We start from the raw sequence: 12553 nt of genomic DNA on the forward strand, positions 1-12553 counted from the left end.
AAATCCACAAGTTTAACACAGGAAGCCTGCATTTGTCATAACAACAAACCTAAATTACATTGCACATTTTATACTAAGTCTTCTGTGGCTCTAGATGAGCCTGTTTATGAGGGTTATTGGGGCCAATCATGGTATAAAACTGCTTGATTAAAAAAAATAACTCAACTTTAGTAATTTCGAAGAATGACCCTTTCTAACTCATATAAAAAAGAAAAAGCAAAACAAAGGAAATTAAAAACATTGTATCAAGGATTTCTACTGTTTTACTTAGTAAGGTTCAATCTACAAACATTTTCAGCTTTTTTCTGCTTGAAGGCAACATGCTAATAATATTGGTGCATCAATAAATGGAAGTACTATAAGAAGTAACTATTACCAACTGCAACTCCGGATTAGTCTGCTTTACTGTATCTCATATTGATAAAATGTTATTAATCAAAAGGTATTCCGATTTCTTTAAATCTATCTTTGCTTAGAGCCTAGATACCCCCTTAATTCTCTAGCAGGCTGCCAAACATCTTCATAGCGAGCACTGGCTAAAGCTGGAAAATATTAAGATTATACAACAGTGTACAAACAGGACCTGATCTTGAATGGACAACAGAGAAATCAAATCTGCTTTTAAAAATGAATTTTCACCATTCCTCATTTAAATATTTATCTTCTGAAAGATTATTCAAAAACTCACCACACTATCAATGTCCTAGCAATTTCAAACTTTTTCAAGGTGGGAATTTTACATTTTTTATGTAACTTGGAGGGAAACATCTAAATCCATCCCAAAGCAAGTTTCGCAGTTTTCACATTTTTGTGATTTTTTCCCTAAACTTAACCTGTATTATTTAATGTAAGTAAGGCTTTTTTGTCCATTGTGACATCAGTTTGAAGCCCAAAATATTAAAATGCTACTATCTCTGTAAGGTGGTAAGATTGAACTGCACAGTTTAAACACAAAGTCATAGATGGTATACATTGTAACGTATCACTGTACACACACTATATATTCTCATGCTCCTTAGTTTACTTGAAGGCCCAACGTGTTTGAGAAGTACTTCTTTGCTGTGGTAAACATTTCAGTGGTTGAGACACAGTCACAGATCCAATAAGCATTAGCTTAAAGTCTTTTGAAGGCATTGTAAGTGTTAGGGCTGATCTCAGTTTCTCTTTGGAAATGTGGAGAACATTCAATTTTAACCTCAACACGGTTTAACTTTTACTAGATTCTCACCGAGCAGCAGGTAGGAGGGCAAGGAGCTAAATCACAGAGCTAATAAATAAGGATGGAGATGGAGAATAGAAGAAGAATGGTAGAATCAAGAGATTTTAAGAGATGCTAAGAAAACAGGAAAAACAATATCAGGTGAATATTGAGAGGAAGTGCGGAGGGGTAATGGGGGGAGTGTTTGATGGAGGGATGAAGAGGCCGCAGGTTAATAAGAAGCAGACAATCACATTCCAGATCTTAAGTCTGTGCTCCACAACCCGTTCACCCTGTCAGACAAACATGTGTTTCTAATATATGCATGCTGTGCGACTTTTCGGAGAGCCCAAGCATATAGGAACTGTGCAAATCAAGTAACCAATACGTCCAAACTGTACTGTCGTCTTTAGCAACTCGTTGATTTACTTCTATGATCTGAGGTGACTTCAAACCACCTCTGTTTGCCACGATGCCAATGGTTGTTCTGGTTCACCACATTGGGGTTAGGTTCCCCACTCTGGTTGGAGGATTGTGCCAACTTCTGTAATCTTTTAGTTTGTAAAAATTACATCCAGATGGGATAACTTTACATCTTTGTGCCTCAAATTCTTGTGGCGTGTGGTTAAATGAAACCGCATGGGAAGTTTGTAGGGAAACGTCTCTTTGTTAAAAACTAATAGAGATCCGAAACATGAGAAGAAGGTCCTAAGCCAAAAAGATCTAAACACCCCGCTCCTTTAGACTTTGACTATGCATTGTATTCAATAAACATTTACAGTACTTTGGATGAAATAATATTCTCCACAGGTGTCAGATACAATTAGCAAGGAAAAAGTAAAATATGACAAGAAATGTAGAAGAGAAGAACTTTATACTGAAAAACTATTAACTAATAGGATCATATTTAGTGACAATATGTTTCTCTGCTGATTATTGATTATTATTATTATTACTGATTATTCTAAAAAAAATTGACAAACTGTCGGTCAACTCCCAAACTAAAGCTGAACTTCATGAAACTTTGTGAAAAGCCGGAACATAGCATCAAAGTTGAGATGACCTAGTCGTCGTCCACACCCTCATCCTCCCTGACCTCCAAATTTGGATTGTTTTGTATATAAGAATAGTTTTGTTCAGCAACACAAATCAAAAGATTAAAGGTTGTGATTACGTCACCAACTGCTGTGAAATTAGTTGTAGGAGAGAACTTGTACTAATAACTCCACAGCAGTCTAAAGAAACTGGCTGCAGTTCAGGGTGTAGCAGATGGCGCTCATGAGCTAGTCCCAAATGAAATGGCTAGTAGACCCAACCCACTTTTTATTTTAGAGTCCAGAAAAAGACCACTAATATTATGTTTATGGATTTTAATTGTTCCCATAAAACACTAGCATTCTGCTGATGCATGCCAGTTGGACTAGTGAGACCTCTCTGCATTGAATCATATCTGTTATTAACCTCTGTCTCTCATCCACAGCATGTCTTTTATCCTGTCGTCCTTCTCTCACCCCAACCGGTCGCAGCAGATGGCCGCCCCTCCCTGAGCCTGGTTCTGCCGGAGGTTTCTTCCTGTTAAAAGGGAGTTTTTCCTTCCCACTGTCACCAAAGTGCTTGCTCATAGGGGGTCATATGATTGTTGGGTTTTTCTCTGTATCTATGAAGCGCCTTGAGGCAACTTTTGTTGTGATTTGGCGCTATATAAATAAAATTGAATTGAATTGAATTGAATAAGGTTTTACAAACAGTTATAAACAACAGCTAACATGAGAATTGTGGTTAAATCACAACAGACATTTGTACATGTGTCCAAGAAACAGCTGCTTGTGGTGGTCAAATGTTAACCGCTATCAGGATATAGATAGCAGATTAAAATTAAAGTGCCATAAAGTGGTTCTTTGTACCCGAAGGTCAAGTTCAAGGCTCGTATAATAGGTTGATATAAACATTTATGACAACCTTTAATACATAAAAATATTTAGTAAGTATGACTTCACACTTCTCACAGTTGTGTTATTTCTTGTCTTCTCGCTTAGTTCAGTCTTGTTATCTTTTCCTTTTCATTCTCTGAAGGTCTCGCTGTGCACTATGTGAGTGTGGAAACAAATCCACATGTGCATGATTTTCTCATGACTAAATGCAGACTGCACAGCGTGATTGAACAAAATTACTTTGCTCTTAATGCTAAACACAACCAGACAAATAGGCTGTGGTGAAAGTGAAATGATGAATGATGAAAGTTGCCCACAAAAGAGCGCTGAGGCCTCATCCACATTTTCTAAAACTGGTAACATGGACTCACTCAAAGCAGCAGGGTTCAGTGGAAAACAATACCACAGGCAATATGGTTTGCTGTATGAAATGCCAAACTTTAGACATGACATTTAAGTTAAATGTCATATCTCATGAGCAGTTTTTAAACCTATATCTTGTGTGTATTTTCTCTCTTGCTGTGGTGGATGTTTGAACGGTCTCACCACACATTCAGGATGGATCAACATATCTCAAACTCTGCTTTCATGAACAATTTCAGTTGTGCTCAGAAGTTTAAATATAAGCTGTTCTTTTCTCAGGGTGGAATGACTGTGCAGCATACATCTTTGATGATTTAAATCAATCAATCAATAAAATAAACAAGAATTGGTGAACAAGTTTGAATTTATTTTGGATTTTCTCTACACAGGTTCAAATGTATGGATGCAGGCCCAAATACATTCACATCCCGACTAATAATTGATTAAATGTCTCTTAACAAGTTGCACCTCAGTATTGCACCTTTGGCCAAAACTTTGGTATTTTGGGCTTTTTGGTGGCCTTGGACCATTCCATCGTCCCGAGTATTGGTCAATCCTATGAGTGTCAAACAAATTATTTTTATGGTAGTAAAGAGAAGCTACCAGTTGTAGCAATGAGAAGGTTATAGGCCTTGGCCTTGACAAGTTAAAAGACATTGTAGGTCCTTCAGCACCACTTATTAAAATATTTAAGTGAGTGTGTGTATTTATTTGAGCTGGTATGTATTTTAAATCAATCTCCTATGACCTATTGTCCATAGAAAGAAAACAAATCTCATAAGAAGATGATAAAAAAGATAAAATACACCCAAATACTTTTGCACACCAATTCTTGTTTTTCTAAAGTCAGAAAGATGTATAGTCTTTCCACCCTGGAAAAAGAACAGTTCAAAGAAGTCATTAAAAATTCCAAATTACCACATACTGAGATTCGTTCACTGGGAAGAAAATCGAATGGTTGCAGAAGTAACCATTAGAGTTTCTCCTTTTTTTTTTTTTTTTTTTTGGTTTGTTTGTTTTTTTACGGTAGCACCTCCCATAGCTGTTAAGGTCAGTGGTTTGGAATACCATGCCAGTCTTTTTCTTCTCGACTGGACAATACTACCAAAAACTCTAGAAGTTCATGCAGAGTGCCTGGTATTAACCCCTATTGGCAATCTCGCCTTGGGAACGTCTGACTCACTCTGTCATCCTGTGAGTCATTAAGAGTCACAGGGGAAAGCTATGAATCATTTGTGAGACATCATGTGAGTTATTCAGCTCACGTGGGTCCAAGTGAAAGTTGAAAACCAAGACGAGCTGCCTTAAATTCAAGCCCTTAATGCTGCCAATATCTGGATTATCATTGTGGTTAATATTACCAAAATATGCAAACTTTTGCAAGTTAATGTTTTGTAATCTTCGGAGGCTACATTTTGGCATCTACCCTGTTATTACCAGCTGTGATCCCATGTCTGCTTCCTAGGGCTGGGCGATATGACCCAAAATTCATATCTCGATATTTTTTACCTGGACGGCGATATAAGATATATATCTCGATTTTTTTTTTTTTAAGCCATAAAGTAAGAACAAAAAGAGAGTTCTTAGTCAAAGCTGTGTCCCAGATGTCACACAGGCACTTTTATTAACATAGAGCATAGATGTACATAAAATTTACTCAAAAATAAATTATGAGCATTTATTAAATAATCACGCTCCATAAATAAAAGAAAACAATGTTGTTTTTGTGCATAACAAAAAGCTCACAATTGTGCAGTCAAAATGTAAACTAAAAGACGCTGAGCATAGTAACAAAGACAGATTTCACAGCTGCTCTGTTCCCAACTTCTACTGTGTGACTGACAGCATTGAGTTTGAAATCCTCTTCATAACCACGTCTCTTAACAGGTGCCATTTATGGTCCTTATACACAGTAGAGTAATATTACGTTGAAGCACAGTACGTATCACTCCGCGAGGCTCCTCGGTAGCCGTAATGCTCTGACAATCCATCAAGCGGTGCAGCACCGTAGCTTACCAAAGTCGTACTAAAACATTTTTTGACAGATTGCTGAGCGCTGTGTACCACATAAAATCTGTTCGCGGCCATCAAGCACAACCAGAATTCATACATAAGGCGCGCTGTAAACTTTTGAGAAAATGAAAGGATTTTAGGCTGTGCAGCGCCTCTGGGCTGCATGGCGTTAGCGTGGTTAGCTCGTTAGCGTGGTTAGCTAGCTAACACGTTGACGGCATCCAGCCCCACGCACGGGGCGATGCGCAGTAACTCGTTAACGGAGATTTGCCGTGTCCATCTTGTCGCTTCCTGCAGGTGAAGCGATGGGGGAGGAGGGGGAGTTGTGTTCAGTGAAGGAGAGGCGAGGCCGAGTAATGTTGCGTAAAGATAAAAGTGGACGAAAGAGAGGCAAACTTGCGGCTCCACAAGTAACATAGACTATATCGATATAAAGGATATTGTCACATCTTATATCTCGTATAAAAATATATCGATATTTTTTAAAAACTCGATATATCGCCCAGCTCTACTGCTTCCCCAGCGTTAAACAATCTCACTCTGCTTCAACCATGTTTAAAACAATTATGTTCACCGACCACAATCCAGCGTTTCTACAATCAGTAAGTGAGCGCTGCTATTCACGATGTTCTGATTACATCAAATCGGATGTAAGGAATGGTTTGGTAAATGTTGAGTCACTCGGCTACAGATACAATTTTATTTTCATTAATAATGTGTGGGAAATGTGTCATGTCTGGCTCTGTGCTCTTTTTCCTCTTGTGATACAAAACTTTCGCTGATGTAAAACTAACTAGAAATCACTGTAGTCTAAACTCAAGACTATTTTACACAAAGTATTTGATCGTAGTAACTACTTTCCAATCTTTCCAATCCATTTCACCATGAAAACGAGGAGAAAAAAGATTTAAAAAGAGTATTGTTGACTTAGTTGACTATTAAAATAAGACCCTCCTTCACTCTGTAGGTTTTCTCTTTTTGTACAATCATGAGTTTTCAATACTAGGAACTAGGAAATGAGGCAGTGCAGCCACATGAAAGACAAACCACACAGGAAGGTAGCAGAAAGTGGAATACAATGACCTAAACCTCTCATTACTGATTTTAGACAGTAAAAGAAAAGCTTTTTCATTTTTTCCCCAGATGTTTACCAAAATAAACTCTGACTTCTCACAGAACTTGGAAACGTGATGACAGATAAGCACATAAGAGATGACACCTTACGGAGCTTGAAAGAAGCAAATCAGCAGATCAAACAGGACACTGATCACTGCAATGAAGGACGTGTTGTTCAAAGCAGTACCTGCTAAAACTGGGCCTGTTTTTGAGTTTGCATTTAAAAGCAGGTCATATAACCTTGTTCTGATGTTGTGCCCCCTGTCTGATGACACAACACAGTAATAAACATGGTGTGAGAGCTCTCAGATGCTTTTCACTCCCCCCCACGCTGCTGTTTTGTGTATAGTCGTCTCTCCCTTGGGTGCTTCTCACCGTGCACATCATTAACCTCAGCATTTTGTTCTGCCCCCCACCCACCTTCTACCTTCTTGGCCAAACTGTGCAAATGAGGCAAAGATAAATACTGCCTCTCGTTCTCATTCATTACCAGGAGGTGAGGAGGTGGTTCATTTTTCCTGAATTACAAGAACATTTTAATTGTTTCCATTAACATAATAACATTGCTTATTTATTTGCTGAGACGACTATTGATTCCCTGTTCAACCAAACATCTGGGAATGCTTGAAAACTAGAGTGTATGTAAAACTGTAATGTAATGTGTATTAATAAAGCTACGACAAATATACTGCAATTGCCCATGATTTCAAACCCCTACAGGGTCGAATTATCAGCCGGAAAAAGCAAGATTTTCCCTGAATCCCAAAAAACTTTTTGGCTGACATACAGCAGGGATTTTCAAACTGTTCAGGTCCAAGGAAAAGTTACAAAGGAGAAAATGTTCAGGGTGGTCAATGATTCCTTAAAGACCCCCTTGTGGAGCAACATTAATATTTTTCCTTACAGAGTACATAAAAGGAAATAATTGACACAAGATCCGATTCTATTCATGTAAAGTGCCCCAGTCTTTATGTATATGCTCTCTTTAATGATGACCCTGTGTAACACAGTTTTTCTTTTTGTGTATTTTGCATAATATCCTGATGCTTATACTGCCAAGGTTGAGAAAATATGTATTTTATCAGACAATTCATAATTTTGATTAAGGGACACAAAAGCAATCAGGGAAAAACATTTGGTACATATGAAAAAAAGATTTTTCTCGTTCTTCTTCAACTATAGATTCTAAACAAGGGTGTACTCAAACCATACTGTGCATGAGTGCTCTCTCCCCAACCGGTTGCAGCAGATGGCCGCCCCTCCCTGAACCTGGTTCTGTCGGAGGTTTCTTCCTGTTAAAAGGGAGTTTTTCCTCCCCACTGTCGCCAAAGTGCTTGCTCATAGGGGGTCATACGATTGTTGGGTTTTTCTCTGTATCTATTATTGTAGGATCTACTGTACAATATAAAGCGCCTTGAGGCGACTGCTCTTGTGATTTGGCGCTATATAAATAAAAATTTAATTTAATTGAGTGTGCTTGACATCCCCCTGTTGTCCTGTGTGATTGATCTATGGTATTACTGGGTACATTTCTCAGACCTGGTTCAGTTGTATTATTGTGGGGTCTTCACCTTACATATTAAACCTGCCTGAGAAAACCTAAAGCTGTAGCTGGTACCACATACTTAAGCTCAGTATGAAAAAAGGTGAACTGTAGAGGGGGTACAGGTATTCTCAGGCACAGTGCAAGGCAACCAAGCTTGGTGTAAGTGCACCCTGAGAACCTCTTAATATAATGTTATTACAGTATTTTTCTCTAAATCAGGGATATATCTTGTGGAGGGGCCCTGAGCAAGCCTGACACCATTTAGTTCACACTGTGCCTTTATGGATATACAAGTTTTAAATGACCACGGACAGGTCTAGGAGGGAGTAGAAAGGAAACTGAGCTGGACCCAGTTTTGAGAAGGTGTATTAGCACCAGAGAGATTTATGTAGGAGACATCTGGTGGTCATGCAAAGACATGCACGTAAGATCTCTGTTGTTAAATGTCCTGGCAAATGTAATCTTGCAACATTATAAAAACTATGAAGTTCCTTACATTTCGAAAGGGTAAATTTAAACCCAAGGGTGCATTTTGCAATCCCCCAACCGAGTACATTTGATAAACCACAGCATCAAAAAGCAAAAGTTTCGAGCATATCATAAAGAAAATGTTAAGTCAAAAAGATGAGGATGAAACTCACTGGTCACAGTTGAGTTTGACTGTATTTAACTGGGAAACAACACATGCTATACATCCATTCAGCGTCCTGTGGAGATATGTATGGCACTAACAACTAATTACAGCCATTCAATCCACTGCATATACATATCAAATACCATTACAAACTGACAGGTATGGATGTATGCGAATTGCGTGTGGCTGGTTGAACACACAAAGTTCTCTATAATAGCAAAAGCTATATTACTAATTTCACTCTCCTTCACGGCTGTTTGAAAATGTAGAAAGCTAATACAGCTTCCTTCTTCAAATTTAAAACATCCACAAGAAAAGAGTATACAGAACATGTTCTTTGGATGCCCAGTTCTGTACTAAACACAGCATTTTATCTGTTCGTGCTGCACTAATGGCTTTGCCGCTTCACTGGTGAGGGACAATAAGAATCCCGTAGGCTCTCTGTAAAGCTTAAGTTATAAATAGGTCTAATATACAAACTGACCCTTTCCGTCCTAATACTGCTTATGGAGGTTTATGAAGTAAGTGCCACAAGGGACAAGTGGATAAAGCTGGTCTACAAAATAATATACTGTATTTATTAATTAAAATACCAAAATCCTAGACAAAGTGACATGGTAAAGCAGATTTCTAGCTTGTTCAAAAACACTATCTTGTTTGAAAAGAATGAAACAGTTCGTGAGAACACAAATGACTTTTTTATTTCCTCCTTTCCTTTCAGTATGTTAAACACACACACATGCAAATAATACGTGCAGTACCTTCTGTGGTTCCTTGATCCTTTCTAATGAAGGAACATTATGTTCACATTATGCAGCTCCACGTCTTGTTTTTCTTAGAATAAATAAGGAACGGCAGCTGGTCTAATTAGGATGTTGTCAAAAACTACCTCACAGAGTGAGCTTAACATACATTAGTATGCAAAGATACTTGCTTGTTCACTGACAGGAAGAGACACACACACACACACACACATACGCGCAAACATACACAGACACACGCGTAAACAGACAGGCAGAGCTAATAGGCCCCTTGGCAGTGCTAAAGACTGACGGCCGAGCCACAAAGACGGATCCTGCGTCGACACAGCAATGGTATTGTGTCAGTCCTGACTGAACTGGCATGTTGCCACACACACACACACACACAAACACAAAAGACTAAATTATACTCTAGTATTCATCCTGAAATGTCTAATTTTTTACATCATAAATGTGCTTTTCATCTGCAAAGGTAAGTCAAGTCCCCAGTAAGCAGCTGTGTAAATACATTTGTCCCCACAATATCAGCAAAACAAGTACACACACACACACACACACATAATTTAGAAGCGATTACACTCTAGTCTTCATCCTGTCACGTAATGTGAAATGTTGTAGATTATAAGGATATGCTTTTCATCACCAAAAGTAGTCGAGTCCTCACTAAGTGGTCACGTAAATCTGTATGTCCCCACTGTATGAGTAATGCAAGTATACAACCACAGATAATATGTTTTTATCCCTACAGAAGACATTACACTCTGTTCATCACTCTAAAATGTTACATTTTACATGCTTTATGTCCCCAACAATAAAGACAGGTCCCCACAGACTGAGCTTGTTATCACTTTTATGTCCCCACAACTCGAGTTATAAAAGCACAGAAAAACTCGGGGATTTTAAGGGGCTCACACAGACTCCTTGCTGTCTGAAACTCAAAGCTTAGCCAGCAGATGAATACAAATAGAAGTGGATTCATAGGATGATGCTGAAACTTTGCTTATGCATTATGCATGGACATGTATGGTGTTATTTGCAGTATAAATATTTTTTTTAAAGTCACATTTTAACTGACTACATTTGAAGAAAAAAAAAAAGTTGTATTTTTCCTTGTGTTTCTCAGGAGCGCCAGATTATTTCATGGTTTTCCTTTCCCCCAAAGCGTGACCTAATTTGAGGTGATTAATTAAATAAGCTTATTTACAATCTTCAAATGACTGAATTAATGGTGTTTACAAAATAATGTTCCCACCTAATTATAGCTAATGGAGCTCCCACCACATTTGCTGTTTCTACGAACTGTTTAAGAAACATGAGAGTTTTATTTTAGGCATAATATCAGACTTTTCTGGGGAAGCACAGGAGACATTTTAGGTGTAACGAAACATCCTAATACTTGAGATTTTGTCTTTACATAAGCACACTGCCATGGTCTCAAAATGATGCGAATAAAATGATAAATTTAGAGAAAGTCATTAAGAAAAGACGTGCATCATCACTCAGGTCTCTGACAGGTAACAGAAGCACTGAAAATCACAACAGACAGGTAAAGCAGCAGATGGCAAAGTGCACTTGCTTCAACCCTCAAACAAACACAAAGTCTGTACCTGTATTGGGGCGTCTTTCAATCAAAATGCAACAGGTGGTCCTCCAGAATTCTGAGCCTCCTTGTATACAGACTTTGATCAGAGAAACAGCCGCATATCAGCTCTGAGCTGAATGAAACGACTAGGAGTTAATGCGGAAAGTGGCCGAATGGGATATACACAGTGTGAGAGAGAGGAGGGCACGGGGGAATGGGGAGGGCTGAGAATGAGTATGATTACGAGAGCAGGAGGAGGAGTGGCGCATGCTGACTTGACTTTCAGGAACTGAAAACATAAACACAAGACAGAGGAAAAGAAGAGGAAAGAAAAAAGGAGCAATGAAGGGAGAGGAAGAGGTGATGGAAAGAGGTAGGGAAGATGAAGAAGTGTGGGCATAATAGGAAACAAGTAGTAGCAAATGAGCAAAGATAAGGGCGGGAGGAAGGTGTAGGAGTGGTAAATGGGGAAGAGGCTAAGGAGACCACAGGAGAGAATAAGTAGAAAAGCAGTATAAGGTTAGAAGAAGAATGAAGGAAATAAAATGCAGAGGACAAAAGGGAAAGTGTGAAGGGTCTAAAAAGGAGATGAAAATGAGATAGGGAGACAGGAAAGAGGACAAGATATATGCGGGAAATTAGAAGATAGACAAGTTAAACTGAGATATAAGAAAGAAAAACAGAAGTGATGAAAAAGGGCGTATGAGATAAAAGTGACAGGTCGTAGAAAAAGGCGAGAGAGTGTTCATTCAGGAGACAGGAAAGGAGGCAGATAAGAAGAAATAGTTACATAAAGAGAAGAAGGGAAAAAAATAAGGAGGTGGTAAGCTGATGGAAGTGGGTAAAAAGAGGCAAGGTTTTAGAGGATGACTTGAGGAAAGGAGGTAGAAAGGAGGGACGAGGTAGAAAGAGAAGAAGCGCCTGAAGGAGGGAAGTAAGTAAATGGAGGGAGGGAGGGACTGAGTAGGAGGAGGATTAAAACAACAGGATAAAAGCTCTATAAAAAGGACAGACAGGACAGCGGAGCTCAGAAGAAAAATAGAAAAGGAGTAGTTGACCAGAGGAAGAATACTACAGCATAGTACATCTACTCAAGTGTGAGCGGATATTAAAAGCTGCCCGAGAACCACTTCTGACCCAGTAAAGCCAAATCCAGGGAATAATAGTTACCATGTTTCCAAGATAGTGGTCTTCCTTTTTCCCTCTTGTCTGGCAGCTCCATCTTCTCTCCATTATTATTGCACCCGCTCTGTCCCTCTATCAGCCATAGTCCCTGCATCTAAAGACCTCTCTGTCACCTCCACCCTCCTGCCATTCCTTCTCTCTCACTGTACCCAGTAGTAGCTCAGTTTCTACCAGCAGCCTGTTGGCCAACAGCACAGGAGGAACCAAACATTTTGACGTTGAAT

The 12553-nt window shown here is 38.9% G+C and overlaps 1 protein-coding gene across 4 annotated transcripts in view; it reads right to left on the bottom strand.

Annotated features, from left to right (window-relative positions):
• The window catches only part of arhgap36 (Rho GTPase activating protein 36), an 81747-nt gene that overhangs the window by 36456 nt on the left and 32738 nt on the right, over nt 1-12553 (bottom strand). Inside the window, exon 1 of one of the 4 annotated variants that reach the window (XM_085140035.1) lies at nt 11170-11525. The exons of the other annotated variants lie outside the window; for them this stretch is intronic. The gene's annotated coding sequence lies outside the window, so the exon portion shown is untranslated. Of the gene's footprint in view, nt 1-11169; nt 11526-12553 lie in introns of those variants that run through there. 4 annotated transcript variants of the gene reach the window in all.

Source organism: Neolamprologus multifasciatus, chromosome 3 (genome assembly GCF_963576455.1).
Source record: "Neolamprologus multifasciatus chromosome 3, fNeoMul1.2, whole genome shotgun sequence".
Lineage (NCBI taxonomy): Eukaryota > Metazoa > Chordata > Actinopteri > Cichliformes > Cichlidae > Neolamprologus > Neolamprologus multifasciatus.